The sequence below is a fragment of the Cygnus olor genome, chromosome 13 (assembly GCF_009769625.2).
Source record: "Cygnus olor isolate bCygOlo1 chromosome 13, bCygOlo1.pri.v2, whole genome shotgun sequence".
In the NCBI taxonomy this organism is placed as follows: domain Eukaryota; kingdom Metazoa; phylum Chordata; class Aves; order Anseriformes; family Anatidae; genus Cygnus; species Cygnus olor.
Window position 1 is genome coordinate 6,020,534 of NC_049181.1, and position 25,796 is coordinate 6,046,329.

Here is a 25,796-nt window from a genome sequence, read left to right on the forward strand (position 1 = left end):
CTTTGATTTGTAGGTGAATTCAAAATTAGTTAATCTATAGGAAATATTCTTGAATGAGTATTTGTAAAACAAGTCTACCTCCTTTACCTTTCATGCACAGGAAAAGTAAAAATACAGTGTGTTTGTTTTCTGAAGTCCAATTCTTACTCCTTTACATGAAAAGCAGATATTTTTTTTTTCTCCTCTGATTGTCCTCTGTATTACTTGATTTTAGGGCATCTTTGAAGAAGCTTCTCTAGGCAGCTAACAAATATAAGGAAATGAGAACTCTAATTAGACAATCTGCTTCTTTGACTTGGTTTGCTCCAGTGATGTTTGACTGTGGCTCATGTAGTGCTCTTTAAAAAAAAAAAAAAAAAAAAAAAAAAAACTCATCACCTTGTTTTGACTGGTAGTGGCTATTCAGAAGGGTCTGTAACTTTTGCTGTTAATGACCAGCTGTGCACTCTGTAGTTGTAATGATTGCCATTTCTCTTCTTAAATCCTGGGATAAAGGTACATATGCACATTTGAACACCTGAATGATATGTATTCATTTTAAATATTGTCTGAAAAGGCAGTAGATCATAAGAGAAATAAAAAAATGCATGTTCAATTTAATTTATTCCAGCTTAGTACCATTCATTACACCTAATATTTTTTCCTGTTCTGTAAACAGTAAATGGATTGGGCACTGAATCAAAACCAAATCTAACCTGTAGTTACAGCTTTACAAGGAGTATATTAACTTGTCAGAAATTCAGTAAAATGATCATCTGTGAGTGTTTTAATGAAATCATTTTGACAGATAGGTATAAGAAGCAGTAAAAGGATACAAGAAAACCCTAAGTTAATTACTTGAACTTAGAAACCTCAGCTGAAATATCAAAAAAAACAAATACTGTGTATATTTGCTTCAACACTGGTGACATTTTGCACAGATATATCTTCTTTTCCTATGGTACTAGAAAAGATATTTTTGGGACATGAATTACTGTGAGAAAAAACAATGCTTTTACTATAAATATCTCCATTAATATGGATATTCTGTGATTTAGCTAGGGCTAGCTTCAAAACATGGTGTTTTGGAAGAAAAAATACTAACAGAATTTAGAATGAGTGTGAGAAATAATTATTGAGGGATGAATATTTCACTGACAATTCAAGATAAATCCTTATTCAAATTGAATTTCCTTTTGGAAAGCTTAAGGCCATCAGTCTATTATAAGACAACAAAACTGACTGATGCTCATTTGAACTGGTATTATTTTTATTAAACCTGAAACAGGTATGATGAATTAATGTATTTGTAAACTAAGTCTGCAAAAACACGGCAGATTGATAGTCGTGCTTAATTTGGAAGGAAAATGAGCTTTATTGCAGTTTTTTTTCTCTCTCCTTTTTTTTTTTTCCTGACATACCTCAGTTCTCATTCCTATCACCTTTCTTTTTCCACTTCCTGTTTTCTATTGCTCTGTTATAGTGTAGGCTATATTCTTTGTTCAATTCTAGATTGAATTAAGGTAGTGTGAAAACAATGGTGTGGTGGTGATGTGTCACAATTGGTTTATGTGGTTGTGTTAAAGAGCTGCTCTCAATAGCTCCACTAATATTAAACTTGCCAAAAAATTGTTTTCATGGCAAAATCTTTGAAATCTGAAGGGAAAGCATAGTGTGCATGATCATGGATCCCATGTCTGCCAGTGGCAGTGTGCCTTCAGCAGGATGGGGAGGCAAGCAGAGCAGGGGGATACAACCAGATAGGAATGGGATTTACCCTGGAACGCAGGACACAAGAACACCAAAACTGTGCAGGACCATTTTAAGTTAAGTGCAGTAAGTGAAGACCAAGCTCATATAGACAGTATGGATCTACAACAGCAGATAACAAGCAGAGCAGAACCACAGATTCTTCGTACCTCAATGTGGATGTCAAGTCTTAACACAATTATACAGCATATCACAAGTTATAGCACTACAGTTTTGTCAGATTTTAGGGAGGAGTGAAGGCATTCCCTTCGGGTTTCACTCCGCTGAGTGATGGGTGGGGTATGCAGCTGTGTTAATCTCCATTCTATATCAGTGACAATTTCCTTACCTTGGAACCTCCATTTTATAAATACGATGTTGCTTTACTCTCCATCACCACTTTAAAATGTTACTTGTTTATTTTGCCAAGAGAGGTTGCTGGGGAAACAGTCAGAATCAACAAAAGTAGTAGATATGAATTAAGGTAATCACACATGAATAGCTTATTGTTATTGTTTGTTTGTTTGTTTCTGAGATGTTTAAAATTTCTGTACTTTGTAAAGTTAAAATGAATCCTTTTCCCAGTGACGTAAATAAGGACAGGGTATTATTTGGAAAACAGTAGTAAAACCTGTACTCTCTGTCTCATTAAGTTATTTTGGTATAGAACCACAGTAATCAGTGTTGCTTGGGGTTGAAACATATGCCCAGTATTATCATTGAAGATTTGTTTATGCACATGTTTCGGGATAAGGCTCCAGAGAAAATGACACAACAAAACTCTTATTTCCAGGCAGTTCTTTCTAAGTAGGCAGTCAGGTTACAAGAATGACATTGCTAACCTCCTTCTTCTTTATAAACAATTCTTTAATAAAATAAAATACAGAACAGCAGAAACCCGGCTGATAAGTATTAGTCTGAATACACTACTCAGTCATAGTGGAAGCACCACTTAGATTCAGTGTAGCATTTTTCCTCCTGATAGCTGTATCATTAGGATTTTGCTTGAATTAAAACATTAAGTATACTATTGATACAATAACATGAAATGACTAGCGGCCTATCTTAGGGAATGTGTCATGTCAATAAAACTGTTTTTAATAGCACTGTTGCAATTCCCCAGCTGAAAGAGTCTCAAGAATCAGTTAAGACAAAGCCTCAGATCTACCCTGAGGGTATGCAGTAGGATACCATGGACTTTATTTAGGAACAAGTTTTGCTGAAATATGCTTGAAAAATCTAGATAATCTAGATCTGGATATCTAAATTAGTCAAAGGCAGTCTTATTTTTCTTTGTTTCCTCGTCTGAAAGTGCCAAAGGACTTCTATAAATATACAAATATACAAATACTGGCACTGCCGTAACCTGGAGTTATCTGGTAGGGTTTCTAGAGCATATGTTCAGGTTACTGCACTAAGTTGTGTTGTGCCACTTGAATTGCTTTGCTATATATTGTGTGAGGACTTGGCTGTTCTAGGCTCATACAAATACTAATATGGATGTAGGTCAGGCTGGGGCCAAACATGAGCGTCTCAACTTAAAAGCAGATCCTACAGGAAAGTGGAGTCAGTCTGGCTCAGGCCTCCCAGCAGAGCTGTCAGGTAAAGGGGAGAGCCTGCAGCTGCACTATCATGAAGTTGTCCCTGATCCCTGGCAGCAGGAATTCCTGGAAGGGGGAAGACCTCAAGGCCGTTACACTTTGATGTATTGATATTTGGAGAAATCTGTCTATTTCTCTACTTAAAATGATTTCTTTAGCAGTAGAGCGGAGAAGCTCTTTTTCTTTACATTTCCGTCACAAAACAATTGGTGTGTCATGTTGCATTATGTCATATCATATGGTGAAACAAAATCTGACATACTGTATCTAAAAGGTATTTGAACATCTCATGTAAGAAACTGGAAGAAAGAGTATATGCTCTCTTTCTTTGTCTTGGCAGTTGTTTTTGTTTTCTGCTTTTCTTTTAGTTCCCCTGGATTGCCAATTAAAAAAATAAAGAAATAAAATAGACATCACTGCAAAAACAAATGCATAGTTTTCCTGCTTGTACTCAATATACCTCTAACCTTACTTTCTTTTCTTTTAGGAGGAAACAAAACCAAGAGATCTATGAAAGACAGAGACAATCTACCAGGTAAGAAAGATTCTTAAAAAAAAAAAAAAAAGCCAAATATATAAAAAAAAAAAAAAAAGAAAATACTTGCAAGACATGAACACCTGAGGAAAGATTAACTGAAGTAAATGAAAAATTTCAAGTAAGAAACTACAGTGCAAAAAAGGGATCAAAATACACTAGTGTAGGACAAACGAGGGAGACTTGATGTCAGTCATCACTTTACTGGATGGTACATGTCAAAGATTATAATTAAAGCATTGGCGGTAAATACAAGCCAGGCTTTGTATTCTTTATGCCAGGAGAAATCCAGGGCAATATATGCTGCCCCAGCATGATGATAATAAGAACCAGCCTTAGGCATTCTGTTGCTCTAGGTAAATTTGAGTATGTCTGCTCCTGATCTCTACTGATAGAATCATAGAATATCCCGAGTTGGAAGGGACCCACAAGGATCATCGAGTCCAACTCCTGGCACCACACAGGTCTACCCAAAAATTTAGACCATGTGACTAAGTGCACAGTCCAAACACTTCTTAAACTCCGACAGGCTTGGTGCCTTGACTGCTTCCCTGGGGAGCCTGTTCCAGTGTGCGTCCACCCTTTCAGTGAAGAACCTCTTCCTGATGTCTAGCCTAAACCTCTCCTGCCTCAGCTTAACACCATTCCCAGCGGGTCCTATCACTGGTGATTAAGGAGAATAGGTCGGCGCCTGCCCCTCTGCTCCCCCAATAGATATGATATATCATATCTATTTTATACACTTGTTCAACTACATATTTTGACATTGATACTTTCCCAGAAAGTGACCAGATGATCTCAGAGGTCTTTTCCAACCTTAATGATTCAGTGATTCTGTGATATATATATATATATATGTATACATATAAATATAAATCTCATTGGTATTCATTCCCTTTCCCTGGGTTTTCTTTTTATTTATTTGCTTTTCTGTATGCTTTCCTCTCTCTCATTTCTGTCTTCGTCCCTTCCTTCTCTTCTTTGTTTTCATAACTTTTTGACACATTGCACTTTTTTGTCTCTTTTGGTCTTTTCCCTTTTTTTTTTTTTTTTTTCTCCAACCAGCTTTTCTAGCATTTCTTGTCCAGATTATTTCAGATTTTTTCTTACACTTGTTTCCTTATTTTTTTCCTTCTCTAGAGTAGAAAGTTTAATTTTGCTGGAGAGAAATTAAAAAAAAAAAAATGTTTCTTCTCCTTCATTCTACTACTGTGCTAGGTATCTGAGGTGATACTGTTCCTGGCAGGTATTAATATTTACAGACTTATTTTATGAATCTGAAGATTGATTTAGCTTGAGAATAATGCAGAGAAACAGGTGAACCATGGAAATGTTGAGATCTGCTTTCCAAGATTCATAAATCTTAAAGCCATTCTGAGGTGAATACCTTTTAGAAAAGCAATTCCTAATGACTGGAAATCATGAAATATCCAAAATCCAAATTGAGTTAAAAACTTGACTTCCACAGATAAGGAAAATAATCCTTGAAGGAAGAAATATTTTCTAAATTCTTACAGAATTACATTTGTTCTCTGTAAAATAAAATAATAAAAAAAAAATCTGAATATTTGAAGTAACACTAGTTTTATTAGGAAGTCTGATGATAAATGTACCATTTATGACATACGACTTCCCTCAGAAGTTGTAACACCAGTATTTTACAAAGTTCTGCATATTAAACACTTTAGTAGTGTTCCCATTTGGCAATTGTCAGTGTTATATACTATGCATCCCTCTTTTATATCTGTAACAGCCATGCCTCTACATGTACTCAAGCTTTTAGTAAACTGATGTTTTTTTTTCTCTGTATTTGTGTCTAGATTATAAAACAGTTTGAAGTATCTGTTGATCCTTTTGGAATTACCAAGACACAGGCACATAATAGCCTAAATAAAATTGTGTAGGTTTTCTTAAGGAAAACTGTGCAACAACATACTGTTCTTATCTACAGTTCACCTGTGCTATGTGTATCCAGAAGGTGCCAGTACTGTAACTTTGCCAGCATGTTTCTTTCAAAATGGTTTTGATTTCAGTCTTTCTTTATATATGCTTTAGCCAGTATAAAGTTGTTTTCAAGAGCTATTTTGTGTCCTTTATCTAACAGCAGGTAGTTGACTAAATAATAAAATGTATAACAAAATAAGAGTAATTTCTCTGGCAATGATTGCCTTTATGATTTCTATTGCTATTTGTTTTGACATTTTTAATTGCATTTTCTACGCCTTTTCTTAGAACAGTATAGCATGTCTTAAGCTATAGCTATTCTTGCTATTCCCATCATTTTCCCTTGTTAAACAAGATATGTTTTGTTTGGCACTAAATGTTTTTGTCTTCTAGATACTAATAGAAAATATTTTTCAAGGTCAAACCCTGATATGCGTGTTTAGTTTCAACATGCACACTTGAAATTTTATTCAACTCAGGTATTATTAGCTTCAAATAAATTTATATTACAAGTGCAACATAGAAAAATACTTTTGATGTCCTTTTTGTAGTTGAGAATTTCTACCAGTCCCAGCTGCAGAAATGCTGTGCTTTTAGATCTTCTAAGAGGTAGTAAAATTTTTGAATAAAAATTATGACATTCAGAGATTTGATTATTGCATATCTAATTTACAGTAAGTTATGCAATGGATGCATTACATCTGCATCTTAAGTAGATTACACTTTTTACTTAACATGTTTACTGCCCTTCTGACAAGAAAATGATAGGAAAGAACTAAATGTGTCTGCCACACAAACTTGTTATTTAAGAAAAAGACATATTTTTCTTCTAGCAACTGTGAAGAGGTAAGAGAGAAGACACCTGAGAAATCTACCTTGTAATAGTCAAGGACTTTGCTTTCTTTTTGTGTTTATTAGTTTTGTGCTAGAAAAAATGAGCTGAACTCCAAGGTAAGACCGTATATGCACTTGAGTAAACTGTAGATAGATGCTCCCTTTTACCTGTAAAATTCATTTGACTATATGACAGGCAGTACAAACTACTTTTCCTTGAACCGCTAAATTCACTAAAATATATCAGTGAGGCATTTCTAACCCAATCACATTATTTTAATATTTTCTATACATTGTATTTGTTTCATGCATTGTGTATTTGGATGCTTCTCATCAGTGTATGTCTAAAAGCATAACTTGTATAACAAGGACTCATAAAAAAAGAAAAATCAAAAGCAATGTGTACTGCGCAATGAACAATTGTAAATCTGCAAGATGGCTCAGTTTGCAAGAGGTCACTTACTATATCAACCTTTCATATAAAATGATGCTTATACAGCTTCTGAAAGTCTCTAGTGTGTGTAATACACACACCATAAACCACCACCAACAACTTAAAAAAATAAAACCAAACGAACACATTGTGGAAAACAAACTGGCACTTATTCAAGATTGAAATGTGCAGAAGTTACTGGAGAGAAAAGCCAAAAGGGCCTTGTGTGTACCTTCCCTTGATTTTGAATAAAATGGTGAAATCACGAAGAGGGCAAGAATAAAACTCACAACAGGTGAGTGTTATGATTCCATCAGCACTCTTAATTCTAGGAAAATTACTGCAGAGAGCAGTAGAAAAATCAGATGGCAGACTTGGCTGTGGAATAGGAATTAGAGGATTGGTTCTACTCTGACATTGATTGAAAATCGCTGTTAAAGAACCATTTTATGGTATCACAGATTGTTCTCTTACCAAATTTAGTACTTTTTGGCAAATAAAAACACTTGCATGTCAATTCTGTACAGCTGTGTACTCGTTGTACTCTGGAAATCCAGGTTTTTAAACCAAGTTCAGTGAAATTATTCTTATACTGATGTATCAGAGCAGAAATAGCATACTGCATGTCTTGCTTAGATTGGAATATAAAACTTCACTTTGCATCAATCTTTGTAATTTAGTTGTTTCACTTCCATACAGAGTTTTCATTCCAAGAAATACTTGGAAATAAGATGACTATTTATCTATTTATGCATGCATAAAGAATTCATTAAAAACCTTCTGAAACTGTAGGATTTTAATTAAAAAAGGGTTATAAATTGCTGAAAGGATAAAAGAAAAACAGAAACCTAAACTGTTCTAAAGTAGTGAATGAAACCCTAAGCAACTAAAACTATTATGGGGAGCTATTATTTATGGAACAGAGCCTATTAATGACAAGTACATGATAACAGAATAAGCATGTTAAGTTCAGTTGCTTTCTTCTTCAAAAATTTTGGATAAAGAAGCCTACGCTGCTTTTGTGGAAATACATTTAACCAGAACTCTTAAAGCTAACTTGGCATAATGCTTTTGGCTTGAAGTAATACATGAAGTTCAGTCTTGAAAACTGCTTAAATGACTTGTGACAAGCTAAGATGTATGCATGCAGGTTTGTATTTTTGTGTGTGTGTGTGTTAGATAAGTTTTTATTAAATAAAGTAATATGCTTTTCTCTAGACATAGTATTTTCTCAGAATGACTGTATAAAAATCGTGTTAAATGGACGAAATTATTCTGAATGAACGGTGGGAATCACAATACATTTAACTATATCTATATTTCCTTCTGATAACTTTTATAGAAGGAGGATTGATGTTTCTCACAATAATATCTCTTCACTGCACTTTTGTTACAAGCATGTAGTATCAGAATTCCTCTTGGGCACAATCTTTCCAAGTCCAAAGCACCACGTATCTTTGATTCCTCTAGTTTTCTGTGTGTGTTGAGGCCAGTCTGAGCTTTGAAAGCTTGTTCTTTAATTTTGCAAAGCCCTGACTTTAATATCATTTTGACCTTTTTAATATTCTGGGTTTAGAGTGTTCACCATGCTACAGTATTTTACAAAGTGAATCAGTGAATAAATTTTGGGATTTGAATTGGGGATTTAAATAAGACAGGACCAGAATAAGTTTTCATAATCTGTAGATGAGATAGTTTAGATAATCATGGTTTCCAGACTATAATTTTCTGTTTTCCTTCAACAATTCCTGCTTATATAGTTTCTTCCTGGAAATCCGAGTTCTTATTTCATTGGGGTTATTAAGACTGTATATGAAAAAAATTGTTGTGTTCCTGGCATGCCTATATGTATGTCATAATCTGAGTAGTGGGATATACTTTTTCAGTGCTTGCAGCTCTCCATTTAATAATTCCACTTGCATTTGGAAGCTGTCAGCTCAGCTTTCTAGAATGTATGAATTACATATGGCTTAAGAGAGCAATTTGCAGGTATAGCTTGCAAATTTCACATGAACAAACACGTATACCCTAAATAAGTCCAAACTGTATGTGTCTGATTTATGCATGTTTGATTTATATATGTGTCCTATTTCTTGATCTTTGTCTTAACAGTCTTTTATATTTAAATTTTTACTCTTCAGATTTCCTTAAATTTATATGCATTTGACTTTGTATCTTCTTGAATGTCTGGGGGCAAGACATGCTCACAACTTTATTATAAATCATATTATATGTTAATATACAAGAGGACAAAGCGTAAAAACTTAAAACTTAAAAATTATAAGATAAACATTTAAATTGCCCTTGTTCATTGGAGAGGTCAGGAAAATATTTACCTCTTAATAAGTATATATGGACAAAATATGGACTAAACTATTTCAAATGGTGATGACTCATGCACTTCCTCTGAAATATTATCACCACACAAGTAGATTCTGGGGTCATCAACTGTTAAGGAGTTGCTAGGAACTGATTCCTGACTGATCTATGCATTATTAGGGAGAAAATTAGAAGAGGTCGTAGAAATGGGCAATCCTTATATCAGAGGCTTTAGGGGATTAACTCATCTGTCTCACTGCTAAATCAATCTTATCCCTTTTCCAACCAACAAAATTCAATTAACTTCTATGAATTATTTAGCCACACTGAAGTCTTATATAGCATTAATATTTGTGGTTTGGGGTGTTTTTTGTTTTTGTTTTTCAAGGAATATAAAATATTACTTCTTAATAATCAAACTCCAATGCGGACTGTAATTTTCTATTTCAATGTTTTAAGAAATATAATTTAATTACACCTAATGTTAACTGAAGTATTTTATACAGTAGGTACTGCTTACATTTAGATTATGAATTGCCTCTAGAAATATTAGGGTATCAGAGATTTTTATTCATTTATTTATTTTTACTCAAACAACATTTTAACAAAAACTTACAGAACTTTAATGCTACCAGGTAAATTACAATCTTCTTGTTCAGCCCAAGAAGAAAGGAGTTTGAACAGTGTTGCCAGAAAAGTTACTAGAGCACTTTTGTCTTTGACAAAAATAGTTTAATTCTCATCTGAGAAACTATGTTAAAGTGATTGGCTAAGAATAAAACAGGATTAACTCGTAGACAGAAAAACCCTAATTCCTGAATGCCTTAAAAATTTTAAAGTTTGTCAGTCCTTCAGTCATTTCCTTCACTGTTCTTCATATGATAACAAAGATCTAGCCATCAAATTTGAGAAATGGGAACTTGAAGTCTAGACAAGGCAATTGAGATCATGAAAATATCTTTTGCAACTGATCAATAAATAAACTTAGAAAGGCTTGGAGGATGAAGAATGAGACCACATGGGCTAGTTACTTAGCTACTGTTGTCAGTATTGTTGTGAAATGATAAAAAGTTCAGTGTAACTTAGCCACCCAGTCACACACTCAAATGGATGAGTGAGCACTGGAATCTGCAATATACTTCATGTTGCGATGCCTACACTGGTATTTATTCCTGAGCTAGGTACTTTACATAGTTCAAAGCTAATGCAAATATCTATGCAGAAACTAGAATCAGAGCAGGGAATACTGTGAACTGTGTCTCTAGACCATAAATCATTTATGGCAGGATTTGTCTTTTAAAGTATTTTGGCCATTCCTGTTATACTGTCAGCACTTCTGCACATAAATGAATTATCTAGCACCTATGTATTCTGGATTCATTTGAACTGGACAGTACTGCATGACATTTTCACTCCTTGAAATACTCCCCATTCAATCAGGTATTATATCAATCCCCTCTGGTTTCTCTTGAATTGCTTTATGCTGATTTACTATTAAATTTTACTCTGATTTCTTACTGCATTTTTTTTCTACTGACTTTAATTATATGTCTGAACCTTGTGGATCAGGATAACTTTTATTAAACATAATAAATGGATGCTTCTAACAGATGTCCTTGTAGTCCCTCCTAGGTTCATCAAAGCCAAAGACTCTGAAGATAACATATGGTTATATGATAGATGGTAAATCTGAAGACTGAAGAATTTGATATGAATTTCAAATGTAAGTTGCTAATTTTTTTCTTAAAAAATGAAGTGTTAATGTTACCACGTAAGCTGGAGAGAGACCTTTTTGCAACACCTTAGTCAATTGTACATCAAACTTAACAAACATGATTTGGTAAGATAGGAATTTCCTTAGAAACCACAAAACTTTCCACTGAAACTTAGTACGTTGGTTGTAGATGCTGAATAATTTAGAAGTCTCAGCAGTGTTGCCAGTGCTAGTAAGATATTCCAATTCCTAATAGACAAATATGTCATTCAGTACCTTTGCTTTTATGTTCTCCTCTTCACAGCTTATCTGACTGAAGGAACAATCTTACGTTTTAACTAACAGACAGTGACTGAAACTTAGAACATAGTGTACAGTGTCAAAACTATATGTGATAGAATGGCAATATATATCATATTTTAGGTGTACTGTTGGGAGTTTTTTGTGTTCTACAGTGCCATAAGATAAACTCCAAAATTTACTATAAATGTATAAAGGTTCACACACTTTATCTTCTTCCTTTTCAGTAGTTTCTCCTGCATTATATGAAAAACAGACAGAAAGGATAAAATGTTGAATTTCATAATAATTCCTATTTTTGAGTTGCATGGGGATTTTTCATTTTAATAGTTAAAACAATTAGTTGTGCTGATATTAGCTACTATACATTGATTTTGTTGTTATAAAGCATACTAAAATCTGGTTACTTCTTATTTCTCAGCATTCCTACATTTTTTCTCGACAGTTTACAACAAATTTAATGACTTTAACAATATAGATTTTATAAATATGTACTTAACACTCTATTTTTAATTACTTGGTTAGTTAAGTAGCATTTTTAGTGGTCATTATTAGTGTAGTACTCAATTACGATTTTTGCTGCCACTTCTAGTTTTTTTTTTCTTTGTTTGTTTGTTTGTTTGTTTGTTTTCCCTGAAATGAACACACACTGATATAATACAAGAATTTTGGTTCTTTCATATTTAAATGACTTCACTGGTGAAATATGCAGATAACAACAGAAAAAAAAAAAACACTATATATAACATTAATGTTCCATCATTCTATTAACCCGTTGCTCGGTTTTGTGGGTTTTGTTTGTTTGTTTTGTATTGCATACCTGTGCTAATTTCTTGTGAGACAAATTTGAAAGGAGTTATGGAATGGAAAGCTGTACTAAAGGGACAAACTAGAGGAAATATAATTTCCCACTGCTTCTGAAATGTTCAATTCAGAAATATGATAAGCTTGCAGTAAAATCTAGGGAACATAGGTTTCTTGTTAGCTGTTAAAAATCTGTCTAGATTTTGTGTCATAGACAAATTTTCTTTTGTAAATATTCACAGACTTGTTAGTGTTGTACACCTGGCCTTGTTATATGATGATTAACTAAATTTTTGGTTAATTTCAACAACTGGTGAGCCAGATCCACACCTTCTCCAATTGCCAGCCTTTTATTTTCTATGGAATTTTTCACCTTGGTAAAATAAATGGATTTTTTAAGATCTGATTGCTACATTTTGATGGATAATGTGGCTGAGAACAAACCTTGTTCCATACCAATATTCTATTAAAAAAATGTTGGATGCTTACAAAGCATGACCATGAGGAAATGTTAATCATTTTAGATCTGGTATTGAGAATTTGGATTTTAAATACTGTGAATTAGAGTGTCAAGGCCACACATTCGATCTGATGCATAGCAGAAATAGTGAATAATTGTCCTTTAAGTGAACAAAACAGAGTTCTGTGGGAAAGGGACCGTTTACATAACTTAAGATAGTATCAAAAGCAAAATTTTACACTTTGAATGCATGGCATTCAATATTCATAGAATCATAGAATGACTGTATTTGTCAGGCCTTTATGTTACGTGACATTCACAGTGATTAGGCTAGAACAGGTTAAGCAATAGCTACTTGGCCACTAGACCAACAACTGCTATAAACAAGCTAACAACAGCTCAGGCCAAGGAAATGTCAGATAACTTAGTACGCTGCCAGGTCATTGTGAAGCCCTTCATCTTCTACTAATAACAGCAAAAATCATAGCTACAAGGCTATGTAGTTATACTTGAGCCTAATGCCAGTCAGAGTAAGCTGTGTAACATTTAAGTTTTTTAGTGCAGAGTGGGGGGATACTTTAAACTGGATTTCCAGGTCTGTCTCACAGTACCCAGCATTACAGTGCAGTTCTCTAGGATTAAAAAAAAAAAAGGTAACTGTATATGTCAAGTTTAGGAAGTTATAAAAGATTTCTTAGTGAAGAAAGTATTTTCTGATGATGATGGTTAGGCATCCCAGCTTCCTGACTGAAGTAAAAGGTAAACATTTGGAATTTTGAAAAACTAATGAATACTAACTAATTAAAACATGTGTTTGAATAATACTACTACTAATAAATAAAAAGCCATACAAATAGCAGAAGACATGGCAAATTTTCATAAGATCCTATCTGTAGAGTATAAGGTTTATAAGATTGTCATGATGCAGCAAATAAAAGTTAAAATTCTAACATTTCTTAAGTAGTAAATTTCAAAACAGCTAAATCAATTGTATCATTTAGAAACACTAATTTGAGTAGCATGTCACCAATCCAGATATAGCATGTCACCAATCCAGCTATTTCAATCATAGCTAAGCAGGTAACAACATAAATGCCATCTCCTGAGAGCATGTCATTTCCCGTTCAATTCTTTGAATGTGTTTTTTTCTGTGCCAATAGATGACATTAAGATTAATAGAAACACTTTGACTCCAATAGTAGTCTTTTTCTAACATATGAAATGCTATGGAATCAAAAAAAAAAAAAAAAAAAAAAAAAAACTCAAGGAAAATAAATTCTCCCAAGAAAAAAAAAAGATTTTGAAGAGTAATATGAACTTTAAAAGTTTAATTTTTACAGTAGAATGATTTATTCTATTAAATCACTTTAAGAAGTTTAGAATGGTTTGTTCAAAACACTTAGTTGTCAGAGCACCTATATGAGGTAAGTAATATCCTTTTTTTCCAGATCAGCAAACAGAAGCGTAGAACTTCAACAACTAGATTTGTGTATCCCAGTAGCGAAGAAGACTCTGTCCCTCCCCACTATTTTGATTGTTGTTATTTAATTTGCATTTTAACTCTTTCAAGTTGCCCTTTTTTGAATTGCATTGATGCATGAATAAGCAGTCATGTTATATAGGATATATGATTTATATATATATATATACACACACATATGTATAAAAATCATATATATTTGATCTATAAGCTGATATAGTGAGAAAGTAAACAAACTAAAATATTTATGCCCAGTACTATTGCTAAAAGACAAATTCTTCTTAATCTCCAACGTCAGCTCTTTCCTTAGGGTTTCCAGTATCTCTTCAGCTTTGCTTTGTGTCATTTTAACAATGCTGTTACAGTCAAAGCAGTGCAAACCTTCTAAAATCAACATAGTAACCTGTGAAGTAGGAGGGAAATTATATTAATAAAGGTCATCATTCTACATACAGATACAAGCATAGAGCTAGGTGATTGAAATGAATATTTACTGTAGTTTTATTTTAATCCTCTGGGAGTTCATTAACATCCCTCTCAAATGTTAGTGTTAAAATCCTGCCTATGACAGAGCAAACAAGAGAGAGAACAAAAAAGATTTAATAGAAGATATTTTCTGGGGTTGTGCAAATGCAGCTGAGGCAATACTATGTTCTGGGTTTCCCATGTTTTCTTGTATTAGAAGAAAGAAGAAGAAAAGAATATGGATTTCCCCCTTCAAAAAACACTTCTTATGAGGGTGAATGTATCACCTAGACAGGAGATAATGAATACAATTCACTAATATTGTACAGTCTCCTCATCACAGATTGTAGCGAGCAGGAAGGAAGAACACTGTTGTGGAGCTGTTTCAGAAATGGATTACACAAACTGCATCCTTTTGCTTATTTGTAAATCTCATTTCAGTAAGACAGTTAATACAGATGTTGTTGCTAATAAAGAAAATGGTGGCAAACAATTACAGTCTTAAATTGTCCCTGAGTCAGGTGGTCATCGTTACCTAAATTTTTTTCTGTAAATGATCAAGAATGGTGGCTACTATATATGTCCTGAATGATAGAAAAATCTATAAATAATGCTTTTTAAACTAAAAAAAAATTGTTTTCACTCATCACTCCTGAATCACTCTCCAAGAATTTTGCTTTTGAAGCTGAATTTCCTATCACTGAATTGTTTTTCGTATATATTGCTCATGTAAATATGCACATTTTATTTGCATTCAGAGGAAAGACTTAAGATAGAACATGTCTTTATGTACTAACTGACTAAAACTGAAATCTGATTCTCTCTAGACTGTAATATGAATCCAACTAAATGCTATGTCCTGGACATCCTAGGTTAGCTTTCCCTTTCTGTCTGTGTGCATGTCTGCAATACTGGTCTGCAAATGTTAATACTGTGGAACTGTGTCAGTATGTGCTTATCTAAACTAAGAGAACTCATGAAAAGTTTGTCTTGATGCTGAATTAATACTTGGGTTTTATATATATAAACATATATATAATCAAATATAGAGCTTCCATAACATTATTGGGCCTGTTTTGAAAACTATAATATATGCATTGCTGCATAGTAAAAGAAAATTCTCTAAGTTACAGATGGTCACTAAATTCACAATATATTTACTGAAGCATAAATTTCCAACCCACTGAAACTCTACTTTCCATGTGCTCAAGAGACTCCTGGAATAAAACAAAGCGACAATATGCATGGTATGCAGGCAAACATATGATGCATACAGCATATGTTATATCTTAGCTTCATATTCAGCTGAAGTGAATTGATAGAAAAAAATAACGCTCTTAGCAAAAGATCTTTTTTGGTACAATAAAACCCAGTTTAAGAAGGCTGAAAGATGTAGCTATTCAGATCTTTATTTTATGTGAGTCATACTGTGCTGCTAGTCAAACACATGCAGAAGGTTTCTATAGCTTTCACAGTTACCTGTGACAACAGTCAATACTAAGATCAGCACCTTTCTTCCTGACCATAACCACTACCATCCTGTTCTAAATAATGACACTCTAGGCTTCTGATATGCTTCTTTAAGCTATGCAAGTTTGTACTTGCTCTCAAAACATAAATTCATATTTACACAGTGCATATGGAACTTACAGATATGCATTGGACTATAAATGAAAACATATGGTTCCTAAAGCCAGTGCAGATAAGTAATGTCAAAATAGCATGCAAGTCCATTCACATAATCAACATACAAAACTAGGACACGGGAAACTGTCACATATCCCACATCCGCTGTCACATATCTATATACACATATACACACACCAACTGTGCTACTTTAATATTAATGTGAACAAGTGTTTCCAAGTTCTACACATAGATATTGTTTCTCCTCATTCCTCTGGAACATGGTTTAGAAATTTGGACTCCGCTGAAAATTGGGTGCTTAACCAATTGTTTATAATTGTCTTGCTTTTTAATAGATGTTGCTGGGTTATTTTTCCAGTGGTTATTTTCTCATGTACGTTCTTTGGTGTCAAGACTGAGGTGTAAGGATAGAAAGGGAACAAATTATGTGCCTGAATACACCTGCCTAATGCCCTTTACCTCCTGCTCCAAAAGGGCAGGGGTTTCTTTTATGTCCCATTTTATATGTCAGACTTGTTCCTGTGACCGAGATACCACAGGTTGTCTCGTACAGTACTGGATGCCTACATTTATGGACTGGTATTGCTTATACAGTAGCAGACGGACTTACCGATTCCTAACTTTCATTTGTCTTATGAAGTGCTGCAGCTATTGTTACCCTCACCCCCAAATGCACACCTCCAAACTTCTACTTGTGGCCCCCTGAAGATCAAGGCAAGGAAGAGTCAGAAACAAATAGAATACAGGGAAACTGGGGATAAACTGCCCAGAACAGTATCTTATTATAAAATGTGATGCTTTAACATGACAAACTAAATCAAAGATATATATATTTTTTTTTTCTACAGCATTACTTTTTCCTTCCTCTGGAATGGAGGAGAATCTTCAAATCTGAGTAAATCTCTCTCTTGTCTCAAAATTATTTAGGCCATAATCACTGAAAAATTTCAACTGAAAGCTACTTCTTGGTTTAGAGATAGAGCTTTGTAAGAAAACGAGACATTCTTCTCTTTCTCTGGAAGGTCAAGAGTAACAGCTCTCACCCAAGATGTGAGAGACCTAAATTCAGTTCTCAGGAGACTAAGGTCACTGTCTGTCAAAATCCTTTGCCCAAATCACCACTACGAACCAGGAACAGAGTGGATTTTTAATGCATATAATAAACTACCCAGTTGAAGAAGCTGTGAGTAATTTGGATTAGATTTTTCTGAATTTTTGTAGCTGGAGCCAGCAAATTTGTGTATTTATATAATCTCCAAGCCAAGGAGGGAATAAGTCACTAACTTTGTGGGTGGAACACTCATCTAGGAAAATGGGACATTGAACTATCAGTCTCTTTTCCAAGCCTTAAAGATATATGCAGGTTGGAATAGTTCTGTATCAGCAAATTAGAAAAGAATGCCTCAATAGTCCATGTACGGCAATTTTTTTCAGAAATAATAAAAGTAAGCTCAGATCTGTGCAGACAGAAGTCTGAACGGAGGCTAAGTATTCTACTGTCTTGGAAACAGCTTTAAGGAGTAACCTGTTGAAAAGAAAGGAATTGCTATCAATGCCAGTTTAATGAATCTAGTTCTTTGTTTTCTTTTCTTACAGGTGCTCAAAAGGCATTTTTCATGCAGGCTCAGGTGGAAAGTTTGAGTTGACTTAGTTTCTTTTCATTAAAAATCCTTATTAGATGAGATTTTTTTTTTCATTATATGCTTCCATCCAAATATTTTTTTGCCCCTCTGATTGGTTTGGCTGCACAATTGTAATTTCAAATAGGTTTAGCTTTTGAAAAGAATGACCTCAAGTTGACCTTTTTTATGGACACTAAGTTAATATTTAAAATTCAGATAAATATTGTCATGCTTAATAAAGAACCCGTGTTCTTTGTGTCTAGTTTTAATTTAACTTAGTTTTGATTTTTGTTTTTAATGGGAAGGTAAAGGAAAGATGAAGACTGTGTTTCTTTACTCAGCAATTGTGTCACAGTGAAACTCAGCTGAACTGTGTATGACCTGTCTCATGTAGAATGGTCTCATGACCATTTGGACAAAAGAAAAACAAAACAATTAGGGGAAAGAAAGTATTTTCTAACACTCTAATGTCTGCTTTTACAATTATGGTACAACTGCTATAATGAAAAATTGGCAATAACAAGATACACCTTGTGTTGGAATAAACATGGTATAACTTTAATACTTCATAGTCAAGGAAAAGATAAGCATTCGGTCTCTCTGGAATTGCCACATTTTTGGATCATCTGGCAGAAAGTGCTATAGGAGAAGCACAGCTGGGTCTTTTTCTCTCAGGAGAATCAAATGCAATACCCTGGTGTCAGACTCAGCTGGCTGAAAACAATGCATGGCCAGAGTTGTCTCTCAGTTGCCTGCAATGTTTTTTTTTTTATCTATCTTGCACTAACTGGAATGAGTTTACCATTTCAGATTAATTATTATTATCTTAATATTATCTTAATATCTTAATAGTATTCAAAACATGTGTCAGTCACAGTACTAAGTGTCACACTTAGTAAAGAGCAGTTTCTTTGAGAAAAACTTGTTAGAGGTAAAAATACATACTTGGATGACTGTAAAACAGTAGTGCAGATTCTTCTGAAATTTCTATGCTCAGAGCACATGTTGTCCACTAAATTTCAGCATCAGGGAAAAAAAAAAGAAAAAGAAAAATACTAGAAGCTGTAATGTGGCTGATTGTAAGCCATAGGATTCTTTCATAAATCAATTTTGTTACATTACAAATTAGTAAACATTATTTTATCAGCACACTGTGCAACATAACCTATTGCTTTTTTAAGGGCAAAAGCAATTCAGTTGCATCACATGATGATAGACAAGAGAACTGTGATATTCTACATAGTAATATATTAATTCTGCATGTTAAATGAATATAGATTCCTTTAAAGGACTGAAATCCCCACCTGTGCTTCCCTGTATCATGTAATTGAACAGGTCCCAAAATGCACAACTGAAAACACATGAATTCAGAGATAGAAAGGAGTAAAGAAAACAACTGCCTTTGTAAGCAGTATTTTTGGTCTTAATATAATTATCCCGATGGATTGTAATGATTATTTTCTGCCCATTAGTTTCCCATATGAGCTTCAGAATTTGATTTTTGGCTGGAAAGCTTTAGCACTCATCTACCAATGAGAGATGGGAGCTCTTTCTCCTATTGATAACTGTAACAGCCATAGAGGAAAGGAACTAATAGTCTGGCTTTTTCAAACAAACGGATTATTCCTTTGCATCTTATTCCAAAATACTCCAAGAGTTCTGAAGAATTTGGTTGTGTGAAATTATATTTGTAGAGATTCAAAATGTATAAAACTATGTTTATTTTACTTAATATTAATCTAAACCCAAACATTTCTAGAACTATCACGAAATATGCAATGGTAACCATAAAAATCTATTGCTTATTCATGTATTAAACATTGAACTAACCAACTCTATCTTAGTTAGAGAATATGTGCAAAAATGCCTCTTTTGATGGTTGGCCATGGTCAACATTTAGATGCGTTCTTTCCCGAGGTACCAATTAGTGTCAGTTGATAGGTACATCTCAGGACAGGGCATGGCGATACTGAAACAAGTGCTTTGTTTAGTATTTTTGCCATTTATTGACATTTTTTGTTATCTCCACCAAAGAAATCAGTCTTTTGGTTTTGTGTAGAAACTATATAAATCATTTTTCATTTTTCATTAAATTATTCTATTGTTTGCCTCAGTAAAGCCATTCATTTATTATTTTTTTTTATAGGAAGGTTTGAAGTTTACCTTCTTTTCACTTATTTACCCCAGTCACATGATGATGTTGTGAAGAATTTTACCTTGTAGACCACTTCTTTGGTATTATCTAACAATGCAGAAATTATAACAGACTCTCTCATTTAATGTAACTGGTATTTTATATTATGGAAGCAAGAATACTTTAAATCAAACTCATAGAATCTGAGAACAGCTTTGGTTGGAATGGACCTTGAAGATCTTCTTGTTCCAACCCCTCTGTCATGGGCAGAGATGCCACCCACTAAATCAGGTTGCCCAGGGCCTTGTCCAACCTGATGTATTTTCTCGTGAAAAATACATCAGGCATGAACTAGGTTTTTCAAACACACACAGGGCCTTTAAGAAAATATATAAAACATCTTTGTCCTACACTAAACTCTCTCAGTTTAATATGCTTATTCCTCTGAGAACTCCAGTTTTATGGAACATATCTAGATTTATCCTTTTATTGAAATGGAATAATACTGAGGGATACCTAGGAATATGTACTTCTCACTGCAGTAATATCAGCTACAATATATAGGAATACCCTTCAATATTTTATACATTAACAAATAAAAGCTTATTGGTAAGAATATATGGTTAAACATTCTGACATTCACTGTGGAAATATTTGTGTAGTGTATTCATTCTCAGAGAATATTATTACCTCTTTTAAAATAGACCATGGATGATTCAGCTGTGATTACTACTTCAGATTAGTTTCAGGATTACTGTATCAGTTTGTATGACATTTTATTTCATGATGGTGCAATTGTATTAAATCTTCAGACTTCCTCTTTCTCCCGAGTTCCTTCCCTTTCAAATCTTTTTTGTAATATTAATACAATATTAATAACTGGGAACCTGGAGAGGTCCCAGTTGACTGGAAGCTGGCAAATGTTGTACAAATTTTCAAGAAGGGCAAGAAAGAAGACCCTGGAAACTGCAGGCTTGTCAGTCTCACATCAGTGCCTGGTAAAATTGATACGGGGCCTGGAGCATCCCCCCTTGTGAGGATAGGCTGAGAGACCTGAGTCTGTTCAGCCTTGAGAAAAGAAGACTGAGAGGGGATCTTAAAAATGTCTATAAATACCTTAAATGTGGGAGACAAAGGGATTTGGCCAACCTCTTTTCAGTGGTTTGTGGGGACAGGACAAGGGGCAATTACCACAAAATGGATCCCAGGAAGTTCCGCAAGTTCTCATAAAGAATGAGATTAACAAGCTTTTAAATGATCAGGAGACAATCAAAGGATGGAATATGAGTCTTATTGTATTTGTGGCCTTGGCACAGAAGACATAAAGTGTGGAGTGAGTTATTGTTTTCAGAGACATGATGACCTTTTTATTTTATTCTGTGTTGTGATGTTAATGCTGATCTCTTGTGATTATATTTCCTGTTCTAGTTGAGTATAACTGAAATCTTCATGTTTTTAAGGCTGACCTGCAAAATGAGAAGTTTTTTCTGCTTTGAAATATTCCTTATGATGAAGTGATTTCTTTATACTTGTTTTCTATTTTTAAGGAAAAAAAAAAAAAAGAAACAAGTACTAAAATTTTGCTTGAAATTTTATGGATATTTGTTTTTCCATAATTTATCTTTGGTTGCATATAAACCTTTGTGAATTTGGCTCTGTTTTCTAAACTGTACATTCACATTAGAGCCCTGAGGTTATGTGTACTACTGTAAATTCTGGTTCTGCAAAGTCATCTGTGCTAAGTTTTTCCTCATTTTACAGATCTCTGTTATGAAACCTGGTAGCATCCATGTTGCTACAAATGAGTTAAACCGAGATAACATAATGATAATTAATGTTCTATGTGACATTGTCTAGATATAGAATGACTCAATGCTTTAAGGTTGGTTGTCGTTGTTGTTTTTTGTTTGTTTGTTTGTTTGTTGAATAACCGAATCCTAGATTTCACTGAATGTCACCAAAAAAACATTATTCCTTCTACTGGAGGAATTAAACACATGCATTGCATATTTTTACAGATTGCGCATAGTGTTTGCTGTTTCCTCTGAGCTTATTTTATGTTTCTTACATCTTTTTATCCTATTTTTCTGGCTTCTGTTTTTGTCTTGTGTCTTTGCAATAATGTAATTGAAATTTCAAATATTTCACTTTCCTTAAAAATTACAACGGTAAGTTATTGCTCTGTTTCCCAAGGTTGGGTTATCAATTTCTAGATAAATATCTGAAAAGCAAATGATTGTCAGTATTTCTAGACTACATTTGGAAATTCCTTCTCACAGTGGGGCAGCAAAGCAGATACAGATTCATTAACTGGTCAAACCCCCAACATTATAATTTCTCAAATGATCTTGCTTCTGATGTGAACTTTAACCATTACTATTCACTGATTTTCTGGCTTACTGGACATTTTAAGTTGCTTTCTAAGAAGCTTTGATTTCCTTTTTTTTTTTTTTAATTGTAAAATTGACCAAGTATTACAAAAATAACAAGGATAAAATCTATATATAAGTTTATCATACAGTACATTTAAATGCAAATGCAAAGAGTTCTTTGGGCTTTCTGTTTTTCTAATAAGTAGGCTTTATGTAACCATTGCATTAATAAAACTGACTCTTTGTAATGGAGAGAAACTGTTTTTCAGATTTTATATGACATATTATTCAAGAAATGAAATACTGCACTTCTGTTTTTTAACAAGATTGTGGATACACCAATAACAACTAGAAGCTGTCATTAGTCTGTCTCTTGCCCCACTCTGTTTTTGGCAATAGTTATGGAACAGCACAGAATATGGTGACATAACCTTGAAAAGCCTTTGGATACAGTATTTCTTATTTTTAAGTATGAAATTACTTTCAATAAAACACATTTAAAACTAACTAAGCTATATCTTCAAAAGTGATTTAGAGTCTACATGACTTTTGCCATTAATTTTTCATGAGACAGACTAAGTGGATAAATTATTTTGAGTTTGGGATTTAGTCTTCTAGGTAACTTGTTACTTAGTCAAACTTTTAATTAACTCAGCTGTTCTCTTTATAATTTATATTGAGCAATTTCCTGCAGCAGTATTTTGCAGGTGAAAATCCATGGACTACTGATTTACTGAATAAGAAATAAAATATAAAAAGAATGAGTTGTAAAAAGGCTGTCATTTATTTCTTTTTAATTTCACTTGAGGGTGCTCTTATTTTTGTTCTGTGGGTTTCCAATTTTTCTTAAAAGAATTATTTTATGAGCCAATGGCATATACACCATCACTCTTTAAAACCGTAAAATTATTTTACAGAATTGTAGGATAATCTACATGGAACACAAAACTACTCAAGGATAATCTTTAGGTTTTTGTTAAAATGGCAAACAAACTGATTTTATTATCATCATTAATACATATATATTTTTTTTAGATCAGGGAGGAATTCCTGAAAGTAGGGAAGTTGGACAAATCTTGTAAATTCCTCTAAAAAAACTTTCGTTCTTTAAAAGTTAGCTGTATATACAACTTTCAGACATTGTGTATTGAGTTTGTACAGGACAAATTGGATTGGAAATATTTTAGAAAAGGTCTTAAGAGTAGAGGAAAGTTATATTTCACAGAGATTCAGAACACCAGTCTAGTCTTAACAATGGTAGAAGGCTGTAAAGACGTCAGTGAGAGCCTTATTTGTCCTGAGTCCTGTAACTCTTGCACTGATTCTTCCGAACCTGCTGAATGGTGTTGGGTATTTTCTTGCATAACGTTAGTAAGGTAGAAGGAAATATTGCCAGTCCTCCCACTTACTTCATAGGAACTCATAAGTACTAAATATCCCTCTGATCCACAGGTAAGTGAGAATGTTCTAGTCCCTGTGTGATATTGAAAATAAAGATAATTTTGATTCTACAGGGTATATTATCTTAACTAAAATACAAATACACCAAATGTTCAGAACACAGATAATTAAATGGGCAGCTATTTTACAACATGGTCAATTCATCCCAATTGATATTTTCCAAATGGTTCAGTTCTTAAACTCTGGATTGAATTTTGCAAAACACAATTTTTTATGTGTATGTGTATTGATGTAATGGATTATTTGCAGAAGTAGAAAGTATTCCCATGCTCAGAGGGCTGTAAAAGTATCTCTTCATTTGATAACCTGTATTTTTCCCTGTTTTGTTTTATCCTAAAATCACATTTCTAATAGATTACATTGCATTTCTAATATAGATTACATTTCCAATAGGCACTGAAAAACTTCTCTTAAATGGCTGCTGTCACATATGAATTTTGTCAGTATTGTGACAGTCCCAAGAGAAAGGAACATAAGCTGCCACCAATAGGAAAGGTTCTATCATGTTGTTAGAAATTTTATATCCAATTTGTTTCACAGAGCTTCTGAGTGATATTCAAAGTGGCTAGCATTACATCATTCCAGTTATAGAAAGAAACTGATTGGTTAATTCCTTTTTTTGCAACATAATCCTTGTATTGCTAATGTAAGCTTTACTCAGTTTCTCAATAAAAAAATACATCTATTGTAGATTAATTCTTTTTTTAGAGATCTGTAATTTCTTATATAGTTCCCTACTAGAAATAAATTGTTTAGACTGTCTCCATTTTTTATCACTTCGTAAATATCAGATTTATAAAATGTATACAGAGGTTCATACATAGATGTGACAGATTTAATGTGGTGTTATTTTATAATTCTTGGATACTTCTGTTTGTTGTGTTTTTTTGTTGTTGTTGTTTTTCTGTACTTAAAAATTCTCTGTAATGTAATCATTCTGGTTTTCCCTTTTATCCTTTCATCTTTAGGTATTACTTATTTCTTGAATGCAACAATTTAATAAATGCATTGTTTTGCATGCTACTTGTCTTAATCAAATTTAACATGGAATCACAGTATAATTTGGGCAGGAAGGGATCTCAGGAGGTCTCTAGTCAAGGAGGCCTACCTCCTGCTCACAGCAGCATCAGCTATGAGATCAAGACCAGGTTGCTTAGGGCTTTACGGAGCCACATTCTGAAAACCCGTTAGGAAGGGAGCTGCATTGCAACCTGATCCAATGCCTGACTGTCCTCATGGTGAATCATTTTTCCCTTCTTTGAGGTCAGGAGCACTCTTGTTTCACTGCTTCAGAGCTTGAACTGCAAGTACTCTGCAAGCATCAATAACTCATTGTCTATCACTTGCTGATAACAGACAGAAAATAGCTATATATTTGCATTTCATCTGATATCACATATTCAGTTCTGTAACTGAATCTGAGTACTTGGCTTGTGCAGTGGTCTTGTCACTTCAAAAAAATCTGCATGTGTTTAATCACACATACAGATTTATGTTTGGAATCAGTACATACTAAGTGTGTGCTGCATGATACCAAACAACAAGATCTTTTCTTTCTTGTGGAAATTGTGACTTTAATAATAGTGGAATTTGATTTAATTCCATTAACTTTCTAATTGCAAAGCTGCCTCAAGACTTAAAGAAAGGTATTAGTTGAAACAAATTTAGACGTACTACTAAAATTCCGAGTTGGCAAATCAGTCAAATGGTACAGCAAGAAGAATCCTTGAATTGAACTGCATCAATTAAAAGACTCTATGTTATATTCTTAGTTTCTAATATTAAACAACAATGCAAATGGAGTAGACTTCTATTTGAAAATTATTCTCCATTTTTTATTTTTGTACAAACTGTAGTAAAAATAGTTGTAACATCAAATATATTTCCCTTATTTTTCTCTTGGTATGTTTATTATTGTAATGTCTGTTCATTCATACATTTAC

General features: G+C 33.6%; 2 long non-coding RNA genes across 5 annotated transcripts in view; one reads left to right on the forward strand and one right to left on the reverse strand.

The window, feature by feature from the left end:
• LOC121077541 overlaps nt 1–3,865 on the forward strand; it is a 51,294-nt gene extending 47,429 nt beyond the window's left edge. Inside the window, exon 4 of the long non-coding RNA XR_005824130.1 lies at nt 3,817–3,865. This is a non-coding gene — a long non-coding RNA (uncharacterized LOC121077541). The remainder of the gene's footprint in view (nt 1–3,816) is intronic.
• Nucleotides 1–25,796, reverse strand: part of LOC121077537 — a 64,411-nt gene that overhangs the window by 7,865 nt on the left and 30,750 nt on the right. The window contains exons 6-7 of one of the 4 annotated variants that reach the window (XR_005824124.1): nt 14,647–14,714; nt 14,025–14,555 (exon numbers count right to left, since the gene is read on the reverse strand). The exons of 1 other annotated variant lie outside the window; for it this stretch is intronic. This is a non-coding gene — a long non-coding RNA (uncharacterized LOC121077537). Of the gene's footprint in view, nt 1–14,024; nt 14,556–14,646; nt 14,715–18,753; nt 19,856–25,796 lie in introns of those variants that run through there. 2 more of the 4 variants (XR_005824125.1, XR_005824126.1) reach the window with 2 other exon arrangements.